At 40.1% G+C, this 14,208-nt stretch overlaps 1 protein-coding gene and 1 long non-coding RNA gene across 11 annotated transcripts in view; one reads left to right on the top strand and one right to left on the bottom strand.

The window, feature by feature from the left end:
- The window catches only part of LOC310881596, an 83,730-nt gene that overhangs the window by 40,945 nt on the left and 28,577 nt on the right, over window positions 1-14,208 (bottom strand). For both annotated transcript variants that reach the window (XR_014572463.1, XR_014572464.1), the window contains exon 2: window positions 491-550. This is a non-coding gene — a long non-coding RNA (uncharacterized lncRNA). The remainder of the gene's footprint in view (window positions 1-490; window positions 551-14,208) is intronic.
- Window positions 1-14,208, top strand: part of EBF1 (EBF transcription factor 1) — a 312,296-nt gene that overhangs the window by 281,940 nt on the left and 16,148 nt on the right. The window lies entirely within an intron of this gene.

Here is a 14,208-nt window from a genome sequence, read left to right as displayed (position 1 = left end):
TTACAGCAGCTGTCAGTCATAGCAGTAACAACTTCCACAGTAGCAGCTTCCATTTGGCAAGCTCACTGTACAGAAAGTGCTGTGATGGAGCGGAAGGGGTTTCTTTCTCTTTGTTAATATCATCTTCCCCTAGGATAGACTATCTTGCCCTCTCCAGCAGAACACGGTTGGATCACACTGCAGAGTTTCTGACTGCTGCTTTTAAAAAGATATATCTGTTTGTTTCTATCAACACATTTCAGCTCCTCTGGCATGCTGTCTTTGCAGCTCTAATAGAGACACTTCACATGTAATAGGGTCACACAGTGATCCTCACGTTCGATTCCATTCCTATCACCATGTTAAATTGAAACAATGTGTGTGCATCAGATTTCTGCAGTGCAGGAAAGCTGCAGCATCTACAAGTTTTGTGATGCGATGAACCTAATGATTTGGATTTTATTTTCTTGGTACCACATTCAGCTGGTGAACTCTTGAAAATATGCCTTACCTCATTTTCTCTCTGTCTCTTTACCTCTCAAGAGCTTTCACCAACAGATCTACTTTCATGCTGAAAAAAGAAAAAAAAAAGTAATTCTATCAGTAATTTATGGAAATTAGAAAACTGATTAGCATAAAGCTTCTACTTGTGATAGTGGGGTTACAAAAGTGGGTTGATAGGTAAAAATGATCTCCTTAGTGATAATTAACTTTGATCTCTTAAATAACTGTTAACTTTCATAAAGAAGGAGAGTACAAATGACATTTGCATCATGGCAACTGTAAAAGGCAGAACATAACTTTCGTTGGAGATTACATGATAAGCTCTGTTCTCAAAGAAAATATACTCGTTTCAAAGGAAAATGACACGGATTGTCAAGGACTGTTGGGTTTGTTCTTACATCCTCTGCTAACCAGAGTGCAGTCAGCTGAGACATTGCATATGCTTGTGTGAACAGCTCCGTACATCCATGTAGATGTTACATATTTATCTACAAGATAATGACAATACATGCTCTGCTTAGCACTTCTATGAGACCATTTATCCAAGGACTTGCAAGTACTTTATAAACATTAATTCATTCTTATTATGTGACTGTGAGGTAAGTAAATATTAGTCTTATTGCAATATTATTAGGAGATGGAGGGACACAGCAGCTAAGAGACTTACTCAAGGACACTAGATGATAGCTTGAATGCCTGCCTTCTAGCTCTGTGTGTGGATGTGGCCTCCTAGCAAAGTGCATACCTTTGGACATTGGAGATGTCTTGCACACTACTCAAGCCTTGCTTTGAGTACTGTTTCAAAATTTTTCCCATTAATATTTATTTCTGAACAATTTCACAGTGCCTGTGTGTGGGGTCAGATAGCGTTAACACCTGATTTACAAATGGAAAACTGAGGCAAAGGGGAAAAAATCCAACATACCCACTAGCTGTGACCATCCAGTTTGAGAAACCAGCGGCCCCACAGTTTTAGCTAAAGACCCCCTCCACCACCCCCACACCCCCAAGCTGCAGTTCCTAGGTTAAGTCAGAAGGTTAGCAGTTGTGTTTTGTTTTCTGGGCTCATTAGAATCCAAATATTCAAGCAAAACCGAAGCAGTAAAATCCCACTTGAACTTAATCCGACGGCTAGGAAGAATTTTTGAAGCCCGGAGTAGCAGACATCAGTTGTCAGTCACAGCTCAGCTTCTCATAATGGACTTCAGAAAGATATACACAGGTTGCCACAGATGAGATAAAGTAAAACAGAAGTTTTGTAGGAAACAAAGTGCACATCAAGAAATGCACATACTCACAAGAGAGGCTAGATAACTTTAAGCAGCAAAATTAAAAGCATATCTTAATAAATAAATCCTGAAGGCTGTGCAGCCACCAATTTTTTCAGTTCTTGGAAAACATCTTAGAACCTTTCTTGCACACTGAAAGCTCCTGGTACACTGACTAGTTGCAAAGAAACTATTGCAACATCTCAATATCTTTCTTCAGTAGTTCCTCCAGATACGGAGTATGCTGGCCACTCTATGAATCATTTTATCCTGTCATCTCTCTTCCTTTGATATGCATGAAGTTAAAGGGAAATGGCAGTCTCCTAATTTCTATTTCCACCCAATGTCATGGGAGAGAGGAAGGAAAAAAAAAACCAAAACTTTTTTAATGCAGCTTTTAAAATAGAAAAGCAAAAAAAAAAAAAAAATTTTTTTTTTTTTACAGCACTTAATAGGCCTCCCTTGCAATTTAAAAACTGATTTTCAGGAGCTCATATATTCAAATCTCCAAAGTCTATTTGAAGGCACATCTGAAGGTGCACCCTGCAACCTGTGTGTAGCAAACTCTTTTGAATCTTGTCCTTGAAACAAAAATTAGTGCCCCATGGGAACTCAGCAGTGTAGACAACCACTAACTGCAGAATGACTGAAAGCAGAGCTGAGAGTCCTTGCAGCTGGGAGGGAGAAGGGGATGAGAGAGCGAGGGAAGATGAGAAAAGCCTTCAGGAGCCATTTGGGAGACAGTCACTGGGAAGAAGAAAGAAAGACAAGCACTAAAAACAACAGAAACACAGGTGGAAATGGCCTACTGGGAAATCAGGCTGTCAACAAACAAAAGCCGAAGGCCAGAAAGCAGTTTCAGTAGCAGCCCCTGCTAACAGGGCTTCAGTGTTCAGTAAATAAATTAGCAGCAGCTTTGACTGTTTGGAAATTAGTAGCGACATGATGAAAGAAGCAAATGACTTGCTTTTATCTGGAGTGGAAGCACTAAACTTCCAAAGAAATCCTTGCCTGTATTAGAAGAAGCAGAGATGCTTATATCAGCTCAGACTTGAACAACAATAATAACAGAAAAGTTTCATTTCATTTACCACAGGCTCAGAACTTCGTTTGTAACTAATGAGACCTCTGTCCCTCTGGGCTGCTTCTGACAGCATCTCTACCTTGAATAGTTTATCACTTAGGAGGTAAAAATAACACAGGTTGGGCAGATAGACAGACAGACAGATGGATACCTAGATATCTGAAAAAAAAGAAGCAGAGTTGGGACATTAGATCAACTCTTCAATTATTGCAAACTGGGAGAACTCCTTTGGGAGAAACTCTAGTGATTTACTTCCATTGAGAATCTGATCCTGTTTAATTAAATAGAAACTAAAAGAGAGGCTGAATAGTAAACACTTCAGCATGTGCTTAAACATTCAGCATGTGCCAAAGTCCTATTGATTCCATTGAGATCTAATTTGCTTAAGCAGCCCTCCCCAGTAAAGGTTCCTCCTGAATCAGGGATTCAGTTATTGGAGCTGGATGTTTATTGTGTCAGATGTATTAAAAAGAGACTATTTTCCTAGCTCCTGGCAGCTTAGAAAGACAGTCGGATAAGAAGCAACATTGCAGCCTCCAAAGTGAGCAAATATTTACATGAGCTCTGCTAAGTGTGCTTGATGTGGCAACAGGTCCAGAAGGTAATCTTGCGCTCGCAGAAGAAAGCATGGACATCTTGGGTAGTCATTTGAACTGGTGTGTCCACACACAACTTGAAATAGGAACCTGGTCCCTAGCATGGGCCATAATGCCTTTGAGAAATGCCAGCAGTCCTTGCTATGTCTGTTGCCCCTCAACTTAGGGGCTGGAACTGGTGTGTGATAAGACCATGAAATGCCAGATCTAAAGAATCACACCTCAGATCTACTAAATTACTTGAACCTGCCCTTTAAGGCAGCATTAATTTTGTCTCCCCCAAAACACGTCTGTCCTCAGATCCAGCTGTTCAGCTAGCAGCTTCATCCTGGCTCTCTTGGCAGACCCTGAGTGCCTTGAGCGAAGCAGTGTCACAGTTTCCCATTCACAAGGAAATGCCAGTGGGGCAGGATCCACTTCCACTGTGCCTGGCTCGCACTGTTCATTCTTACCACCATGAGAAGTAAATTTGATTGCATGCTTCTAAACAGAAGTCAGTAAGTAGTGGCATCCTTCAGGGATCAATACTGGGACCAATACTGCTTAATGTCTTCATTAACGAACTGATGATGGGATGGAGTGCACTCTCAGCAAGTTTGCAGACACACCAAATAGTAGGGGGAGCGGTCGATAGGCCAGATGGCAGGGCTACAATTCAGAGGGACTTGGACAGGCTGGCAGAAACCGCAAGAAGTTCAGCAAAACCAAAGGCAAAGTCTTGATATCTGTGATGAAATATCAACAACACAGACTGCAGACTGACTCTCTAGGAAGCAGCAAAGAAGTCCAACCACATCCTGAGCTGTATTAGCAAGAGAGCAGCCAGCAGAGCCAGGGAAGTGCTCTTGGCATTTGTGAGACCATGTCTGTAGTGCTGCATCCAGTCTGAGGTTCCCAACTACAAGAGAGGCACAGAAACACTGGAGTGAGTCTCAGAGAGGCCACAGATTTGCCTGAGGGCTCGAACATAGCATAAGGAGAGACTGAGAGAGCTGTTGTTGCCCAGCCTGGAGAAGAGAAGATGAAGGGGAGACCATATTGTTGTCTGCAACCGCATGACAGAGAAGATAGAGCCAGGTACCTCCTGAAGGCAATGGACACCAGGTGGAAAAACACAAGGAACATCAAATACAAAGAAGGGTGTGGGCTTTTTTAACCATGAAAGTGTTCAAATACTAGGGCAGGTTGCCCAGAGAGGCTGTGAAATCCCCAGCACTGGAGGTGCTCAAAACTTGACCAGACCCAGACCCAAGCAACCTAATCTAATAGGACCCACTTTGAGCAGGGACTGGGACCAGATGACTTCCACATCCCTTCCAACAGAAATTATCCTGATTTTTTGAAGCAGAAACCTGACACAAATGGTGAAGATTATGTGGAACCATGTAATAGATGGTACAGGTCTGTGAATGGAAGTTCAGGCCCAATTATACTGAGAATTTAATTAATTAAGGCAGACATAACATAGTGGGATTTTTAGTAAATTGTTAGTTTAGTACTATACATGAACTCAATAGGAAAGCTGGAGTTGCATAGCCTGCATAATAATACAATAAGGTAGATAAAAATCTATCCAACAGCTAGGAACCAATGAGTTATCATCAATGGTTTTATGTCAAAAGAGAGAGAAGTATCAATTGGTCTCCCACAGGGATTAATACTGGAGCCAGTATTAATCAATATACTCATTAACAGCCCAGAGAAGAATGTAAATTCAACAACCACTGGATCTGGAGAAGATTCAAAGACAGGGTGGGGAAGTGGCAATGGAAGGAGGTGACATACAAGAAAAAGAACTGTAGTCAGGCAATGTGTAGATATGAATGAGCAACAGATTATATTTTGTATATACAGGGGAAAAAAATACAAAAGATCATGTAAAATAGGGTGGGGACAGTACCTCCAGCCACCCCTTCCAAAAAAGCCTCAGGTTAGCCAACTGTTAGTTTATGGCACCACTGCAGAGGAATAAGGCACTGTATGAGTCCCGATCCATTAAAATCCTGCAAGACGATGAATTAAATTGCCACTTAACAATGTGCTTAGTGTCAGCTGTGAAATACCAAATGCTACAAGATATTTTGATTATAAAGAAGATTAGGAAAGATTCACTAAAATTACACAAAGACTGGATTCAAACTTAGCCTATGTACTTCACACTGACTCTGATTAAAGATACTAAAATATTTAAGCATGTGGCAGATGAAAGTACACTAATAATGAGAATGGGACAGGATTTTACTTCAGGGTTGATAGGGTTTGGTATGGAAAATGATACATACAATGTGTGTGTGTTGCTTTGTTTTTTCCCCATGTTTTCTACATTTCCTGTCTTAGTCCTGGAATTTTGATGTGTGCAAACATATATATTTTTTAATTTGCTCAAGGATCATGTTGCTTGGTGAAGGTGCGGGTGAGTTAACCAATAAATATTAAGCCCAAATAAATTGCCATATTCATCTAGTACATCTTCCGCACTACAAAGGTCAGAGGATTTCCCTGCATGGGTCTCTTAATTTTTGTTTCTTAGAGAATACAGTAAAAAATTATTCTGGATTATCATCACCTCATCTGCGGGAGAATGCATGTCATCCCTTGCCCACATGTTGATAGCATGTTTATATATTCTCAGTTTGAATAGGCTGTGTTTCACTTTGTAGACTGCTTGCATCAGAAATATTCTTCATTACACAGCTACCTAGTGGTACCATTTAACTCCATAACACATTATTACTATCATTTTTATAAAATATGCTTATAAACTAGGAACTTTTATTATTCCTGTTTAAACCCATGAAAACTCCAATGGATGTTAATACAAGCAGGACCTGATATTTATTCATCGAAAGCTAGAACCGTGTGATGAAAAATAAGAAATCTTTTAAGCCACAGTTCTTAAGGGTATGTTGCATGGTGTTTACCGTTCAACACATCAGAGCCTCATAGCCATATTAGTTGTATGAATGGGATAAGATTACTTGGGCAATTTTCCTCTACATTAGAAACAAATCGCAGCTAAACCTTTGCTGGCTCCATACATTTTAAATTCCCATTTACTCTCACTAGAACAGAAAAATAAATACATAGATAGCTGACCAAACTTAGGAAGTGTTCAAAGCAATCAAGTGCAAATTCTCTCCTGTTAAAATGTGAACAAAACAGAAAACCTTTGACTGAGAGGTAACTTCAGAGATAAGTAGTTAGATAGATGCTATAGACAACAAGACACAAACAAATTAAACCTATTCCACTGAAACAGTGATATAATTTCCCTCCAGAGACTATCTAAGACTGACAAAATAAACAAAGAAATAACATGTTTCTTAACTTGTGAAATGTGACAGTCAATGGCAGATAGCAAAACAAAACTAAACAGTGCTGGAAGTTCTTAGCACAAACACACTGTCTGGGTACTATGTGGCTCTATTTTTCTCTGGCTTCGAACTCCTAATAACCATCCTTTTTCACACCTCCCTCCTCCAAGGTTTTTCATCCTCTTTCCAACATGGTCCTCCTGTTTAAGAAACATGCTGCTTGTTTATTTTTGAGGGACAGATTGATGAGGGAGATTAGCACATCTGGGAGAGAGAGCTGTTGGTCTGGGACTGTAATGACACTTCTGAAGGCTCTTTGCCCAACAAAGCATACACGGATGTGCTTTAATTTGGCTTTGATGGTAAATAAGACATCGCTGAATGCTGCAAAGCATTGAAGGCACAGGCTGGACTTCTGGGTGCATTTTAAAACTTTGTAGAATGGGGGTAAAGAAGGGAGAGATGATCCACTACCTGTTCTGCCATCAGGAAATCCTGCCAACTGATCTTTCAGGCTTTTCAAAAATGACCAAAAAAAAAATAATTTGTAGGGTTCAGGTCAGTTCTGACACCTTCTGTATCAGCAATTGTGGTACCTAGCATAAACAAATGACTTCACAAGCACAAAGGAAGTGTCCTCAAAAACAGAGTAAGAGGAGTGACTGAAGGCCCTGTTTTTTTTTCAGCCCGGAGCAGAGCAGGCCGAGGGGAGGCCTCATGGCGGCCTGCAGCTCCCTCACGAGGGCAGTGGAGGGGCAGGTGCTGAGCTCTGCTCTCTGAGGATAGTGATAGGTCCCAAGGGAATGGCACGGAGCTGGGACAGGGGAGGGTCAGGCTGGGTGTGAGAAAAAGGTTCTTCACCCAGAGGGTGGTCAGGCACTGGGACAGGCTCCCCAGGGCAAAGCCCTGAGCCTGCTGGACTTCCAGAAGCATCTGGACAACGCTCTCAGACACATGGTCTGATTTTTGGGTGGTCCTATGTGGAGCCAGGAGTTGGACTTGATGATCCTTGTGGGTCCCTTCCAACTCGGGATATTCTATGATTCTAAGAGACAGGCAAGGCACTACAGAGATGGCCATCTGTAAAAGCAAGCTCTAAAGATAGAAGCAAAAGCATGAGCATGCCAAAGTGCAGTAGAGCACTAATTTTCATGTTACTCACAGCAATCATTTTTTTTCCATGAACAATCTGTATATGTCACTTACAAATATCTCATTTATTCCCCATCCTTCATATGCACATAATAATCCTTTCACTTTATTTTAGTTGATAGTTTGCCTTTAAAATGTCAGGTCTTTTCCCCTCCAAGTTACAAATTGCTTTTGTACCTAAACGTTTATAACCAAAAATATCTTAGCTCAGAGCTGCACAGGGGCTGATGAGGAAAATGGATCTTTTCACCCCAGCAGACAGTCAGAAACCAGTCCAGGTTTCTAACTGCCATCTCTTAATTACTGAAGGTGGGGTTCATCTCCAGATGTCTAACTTCAGACAACCAATTTAAACAGCCTCCTTCCTAGCTGCTGTGGAAGCAGAAGCTCCAAAGAGCGACACGTCTTGCTCAAGCTCCCTAATCTTTTGGTTATTTCACCCTAAATGACTTTCCAAGGTCCCTCATGAGGCTCTCGTCAAGCAAGATGGTCCCCTTACTCATAGTTCCCTAGCAATGGACCATCTCTTCTGTCACTAGTGCTTGAAAAACCTAGTGGGGCATCTGGTCCCTGAACAGCCAAAATACAAAGTTGCCAGTTACTCTTAAAAAAGTCTTTTGGAAGTAAAAAGAAACACAGAAAATGAAATAAGAAGCCACATAGAAACCCCCATGCTGGTGGAAGGAATGTGAGAGTAAACCGAGCATGTTCACTGTCCATATCTAAACAGTTTTGTGGTCCAAAAGATGTTAAAAGGCCCAAGATGGGCTGTGGAGCACTATGAAAGATGTTGCATGTTTTCAATCAAAAGTTTTATGATAAAGCTGCATGGTGGTCTCTGGGAAGTTACGAGGTTTAAAAGTGGTGCAGCTTTCTCGAAATTTTGAGGCCTTGGCAGGGCAGGCCAGCTTTGCTATCAAAGAACGCTCTCTTTTCATGGTTCTCAAGGGAGTGACTCCTATCAGCCAGTCTTTGCTTGCAAAAATAATAATGAAAAACACACAACATGAAGGAGAGCAGCCACTCAATAAATCACATTTTAGACTGACTTTCAAGGGTGCTGAGTCCAAGCAGCTTCCATGGACTTCAGCAGAGCAATTTGGGTTTGCAGCATTCTGGGATCCCCCAGCATAGTGCTATTTCTTCTGCCACTAAAGAGCACACACTGTACATTTAACTAGATTTTCTGAGTGTGTTCTGCAGCCTGCCCATTTCCATGTTGAATAATAATTCTGAATTACATAACGCCACATTCCTTTCCACCCCTCATCTGATAACAATAACAAGCTCTGTATCGTAGAGACTTGCACATTTATGTTGGCACTATTGGAAATACTAACGCGAACTGAATCTCTTCTGTGTTCTCAAAGACTAACAAACACCATTCATTTCCTGCAGATTAGTTTCAACCTAACAAGCGTTTTGTTGAGCCCCAAAGAATATTTCATTTATTTAGATAATGCTGATTGCTCACTTACGAGCAGCAACTCATTCAGTAAGGAATACACTGTTATAGCTCTGTATCTTTAAAAAGTTAAAATAATAATAATAATAAAAAAAAAACTCAAAGAGCAACTTGGAGATATTTAATACTCAAAAGACAGCAAGAATGTCATTATGATAAGTGGATCTATTGCTGTGAATAATGGAGAGGGTTTAATCACACAATGGTACAGATACACTTAGAATAAATATTTAACGGTGTGTTTTGCAAAGCTGAAGTGTATTCTAACCCCACATCCAATGATTTGTGCTCAATGCCATCACAGCGCAGGATGTGTATTGCATCATGATGCCAGGAGCAACAAAGCATAAGGGCTACCATAGAATATATGAGACTTGTGTAATAGGATGGACAGAGTTACTCCCTATTGGGAAGAGGCATGGGGCTGTTAACCTGCATGGCCATGATCCCATCACACCATGCAAGAGTGTGGCCACCCACCTCCATCTCTCCAGGTTGCCCACTCGCTCACCTTTTAGGTCAGGTATGCAAAGCTCATGCCAAGGGAATGGGATAAAGCCAGCCTAAGATATGCTAGGGGAAGGCATGTTTCCCTCCTGGGAGAAATGCTCAGCCAAGTTGGAGGGGAGGCATCAAGAGAGAGGTGAAAAAGAGGCATTCGCTGCACTTTCTCTGCTCCAGTGACTCCTGTGCCAGATGCATTGGTCACGGGCCAGTCAGCTGCATTTAGCTGATGGGACTGAGCAGCCAGAGAGAAGCTGCTGGGAGCATCCGGCTGCCAGCACTGCAGAGAGGGAGCAGGAGATGAGGAGTATTATGGGCTCAAAAGGCCTGTTAGCCCCCCCAGTAAATCTGTCTGGTGTTTACCCCTTCCCTGTCCTGCATCTTGAGTTTCCTCTTACTGGAGGCTTGGGTACTCAGCTATAATAACAGCATCATGAGCTTCTAGAAAACATGTACATTATCCACAGAGGTCTTATTACAATGGCACTTAACGAGCCATAAGATTTAGTAAGCAGACAAACTCATTTTGTATGAAAAAATGGAACTGGAAATTGGACTCAAATGGAAACCTCAATGGGAAATTTATGAGTGAGGAAAGCATGGGTGCAAAGGAGTAGAGCCGGGCTAGCATACAACTGGGAACAGAGAGTGATCACAAAGAAAAAGAAAGATATTTAAAAACATAATTAGGAAAAACAGAAGTTAAAAAAATAAAAAGAGAGTGAGCCTACCCTATTTTCTGCAAGGTCTAGCTTTTTTAAAGAGTGAGCATTACTGTTGCTAACACAAGGAATAGGTTTCCCCTGAGCTAGAAAAACATTTTGATTTTTTTTCTTTTTATTAATCATCGGTTGTGTAGGGAGGGGGAAGACCCCTGAGAATTCAATGACAGGAAAAAAAAATGGTTTGTGAAGTCAGACTCAGTTTGCGTACCTAAAAAGCAATATGATTGATTTGCAAAAACCTCTAGCTTCACAAAGTTCTTCCATCTCTAATGAGAACTAACAGCATTTTTGTCCAGCTTCCCTGCAAAATATTGTTCTAGTGCTGAATCCATCAACAAAAATGGCTAAGCATTAGCTTTCTTAATGGCCTCTGGTTTCGCTTGCCAGCAACTGCAGATGGAGTGGGCTAAGCAGGGCTGGGTCTGAAGCGTAGAGGCCTGTTGCAGATCTCAGCTGCATTTTGCTAAATTGGAAGTAAGATTGAATATTGTCTTTTTCGTATATTTTGAACAGAGCTCGTTTTAAAATCACAGGGTGTGTTGCTCTGGTATGGCACAAGTTGCTAAACCTTCCATGATTTAATTAATATAAGTCATTATACAAGTGAATTCAGTGATGAAGTATGACAAACAAAGGAAGGAAAAAGTAAAGAAGGGGGCTAAGTGTAGAGGACTTCTCAGCACTGACAGCAGAAGTTTTTTTTTATGTCTTTTTATCTGTCTCTGTCCTTCAAGTATGTGATTACAATATACCCTCCTTTCTACCTGCCTGCAGGAAAACCCACCCTTCTACCTCCCTCTCCCTGACTGCTAGTATGTCTACGCAGCACACACCAGGTGATCTCAGCACAAAAGGCATGGTTGGTCCCAGTAACTAACCTAAACAGGCTACGTAGTCTGTATTTTTTGTGATACACGATCTGGGTCATTAAACTCCTCTGCACACTCTTGCACCCTTCACTTTGAAGCAAAGTGTGATATGGTGATACAGCAATACTAGTCTCACAACCACGCTTGCAGATGAATTTGTTATTTACTAACCTGCAACCTCATCAAGAACTAGTAGAAGTAGTCTCATAACAGAACCCCGTTTTCATAATGTTTTTCTACTCTACTTGGAAGATCCCTGAGACTAAGATACTTTAGATCAAGCTTGAAGAAGAAGCAAAAACATAGGGACTGATCTGAGTTTATAACTTCTGGGACCTTGTGAAATCTGCATGTTCAGTCACAGCCCTGTTAATTTTCCTTTTAACTGTGGGCTAAGTAAACTTGACTTCTCTTCACCATGCACTGGAACTCCATTTTATTCCAGAACTATATAATGTTCTGCCAGTGACTGCTGGGCAGGTGAGATTGGCAGAATGAATTTAATCTGAGAGCAAGAAACAGTAATTCCAACATCTGCTTCCAGTCAGCACAGAGGTTAATAAATATCCCTCTCAATCTAATACCTAGACATCCTTACTTTACCTTCATCAAAGAGATCATGCACCAAGAAACCATAATAGCAACCTCCCTAGAAATTATTTTCTTATTATGAGAGAACGGTGTTTATGAAGAAACCACATTTCACACACTCAACAACTTCTGGATTATTAAAAAAAAAAAAAAAAAAAAAGAGTAGGGAGAAAATTATCTTTGAAATATCAATTATAGATGGTTCATTGTCATAGCATTCCTTTCAGAAGGCACTCATGTTTTGCAGTCAGTTTGTTAAGATCTTTTCACACACCTTGTAGAATTTTACAGTGATGACGTAATCACAAAAAGCCACCTTTCAACTGTGAAACACTCCAGAAATCAGTTGGCTTGTAAGAAAGTGAAAGTGGAATTATGCTAAAGATTCACGACATACAGTTGGCACCGTGTCTGTGTTACACAAATAAAAGACAATGAAGGGTTCAAGATAATAGTTCCCAGTAATTACAGAACTGAGTTTCATACCATCATAGCTCCTATTGCATTCATGGGAAACATAAATAGAGCAACACATCTTAGGAAGTCTCTTTATGCCAAAGTGGTTTTAAGAATTACTGGGATATGATATAAAGGATTCAGCATCATTCACTTGAGATGAGCTTCAAAGCCCAGCAGTGATGAGTACTGTATCACCTGCAAATGGATGCTGTTAAACTAAACTTCGTACCCTTGAAACTAATAGCACCATTGTGCATTTGACAGGAGCATTTGAAATCATCTAAACCCAAACAATTAAGCAAAGAGAAGAATACATACATATATACACATTTCTGCTACTAAAATATGCAGATATATTTGTTGTTTGCCATAGTAAATCAAAAAGTGAAGTATGTTTTCAGTGCTCAGCAGAACAATGTCTTTAACAAAAAGCAGTGTGAAAGTTTGAAAATGCCTATAAAAGAATTGGAAATTGTCATAAGAAAGTGAAAATCCAAAAAACAATTTACAGGGAATCAAAGATAATGTTATTATAATACCACTGACATCTCCTGCACTAAATTTGTTTCTCTAGCACATAAGCTATGTCAAATTTAATATGCTAATATTACTTTCATTATTATATGACTGCTGGGGTAGGAAGCCTATTGAAGTCTTGACAACATACTGCAGGACACACTCTAACAACAAACTATTACATTTTGGTATTATATGTATCATAATAACTGTATAGATCATTTAAATGTCACATCTGCTTGCCTTTGATTTTTTTTTTAAGTCAAATCCTTAAAGAATTTGTAAGAGTTTATGACAAATATATTTTTATTCCTGTCATCTGTGTAAATCCACACCGGTAAAAATAGCATCTGCTCTAGAGAAAGACAGCCACATGCTCACCAACCTTTAGAACAGATCTATATAGTAATAGGAGGTAAAACTTGCTCATTCATTGTTTGAAGTGTTCCTTCTCAGCCCCCAGTTGCTAAATATCAAAATTCATAAAGGAGTTCCTGGAACATTGATAAGAAGCTGGGAATCATTCCCTAATTTACAGTGAATTGTGCTAAAATCCACATTGATAGACAGAGTGCTGTAGATCTTCGTAGTTGCTGAAATGTATGCGTACTGGTTGGTACCTATCAAAAGGGAAATTAGAATAAATGAATATTTAAATATTTAAATTTCCTATGACATGTTTGAAGTGCATTTTCAAAGCATTATCATCAGATTTGAGAAACCAGTACTGAATTGGTTACAAACTCCTTGCTGAAGAGTTTCACAAGCCTCCCTTCTCCCCACCTTCTACTCATTAGCAATCAGAATAGCTTTTACATGCAGTAGTGTAATTGTAACCAAACACAGACTGCACTGGCTGCTTCTCTCTAAGTTTCTAAGAATCCCCTTTGGCTGACCTTTAGTAGCCAGTAAAAGATGGTGAAAAGGAGACAAAGGGAAGCAGTACCGAGTTGTAGAGAAGAAAGGGGATATTGAATATGCTGCATTGCTTTCTGCAGAGGGCTAAATGTCAGAGATATGTGCAAGAGTAAACACTATGTCTAATAAGAATGTATGTATATATATATATTTATTTTTTTGTAGAGGTAACTAAATGTATCTAACACACCGAAATGTGTGTGTCATATATAGTTATGTGTTTTCATGCAAGTATTTTCCGTATACAACTATATGTGTGTGTTT

Source organism: Anser anser (genome assembly GCF_964211835.1).
Source record: "Anser anser genome assembly, chromosome: 14".
NCBI classification, from domain to species: domain Eukaryota; kingdom Metazoa; phylum Chordata; class Aves; order Anseriformes; family Anatidae; genus Anser; species Anser anser.
Note: the sequence above shows the minus strand (reverse complement) of the source record. Positions and strands in the feature narration are given on the sequence as shown.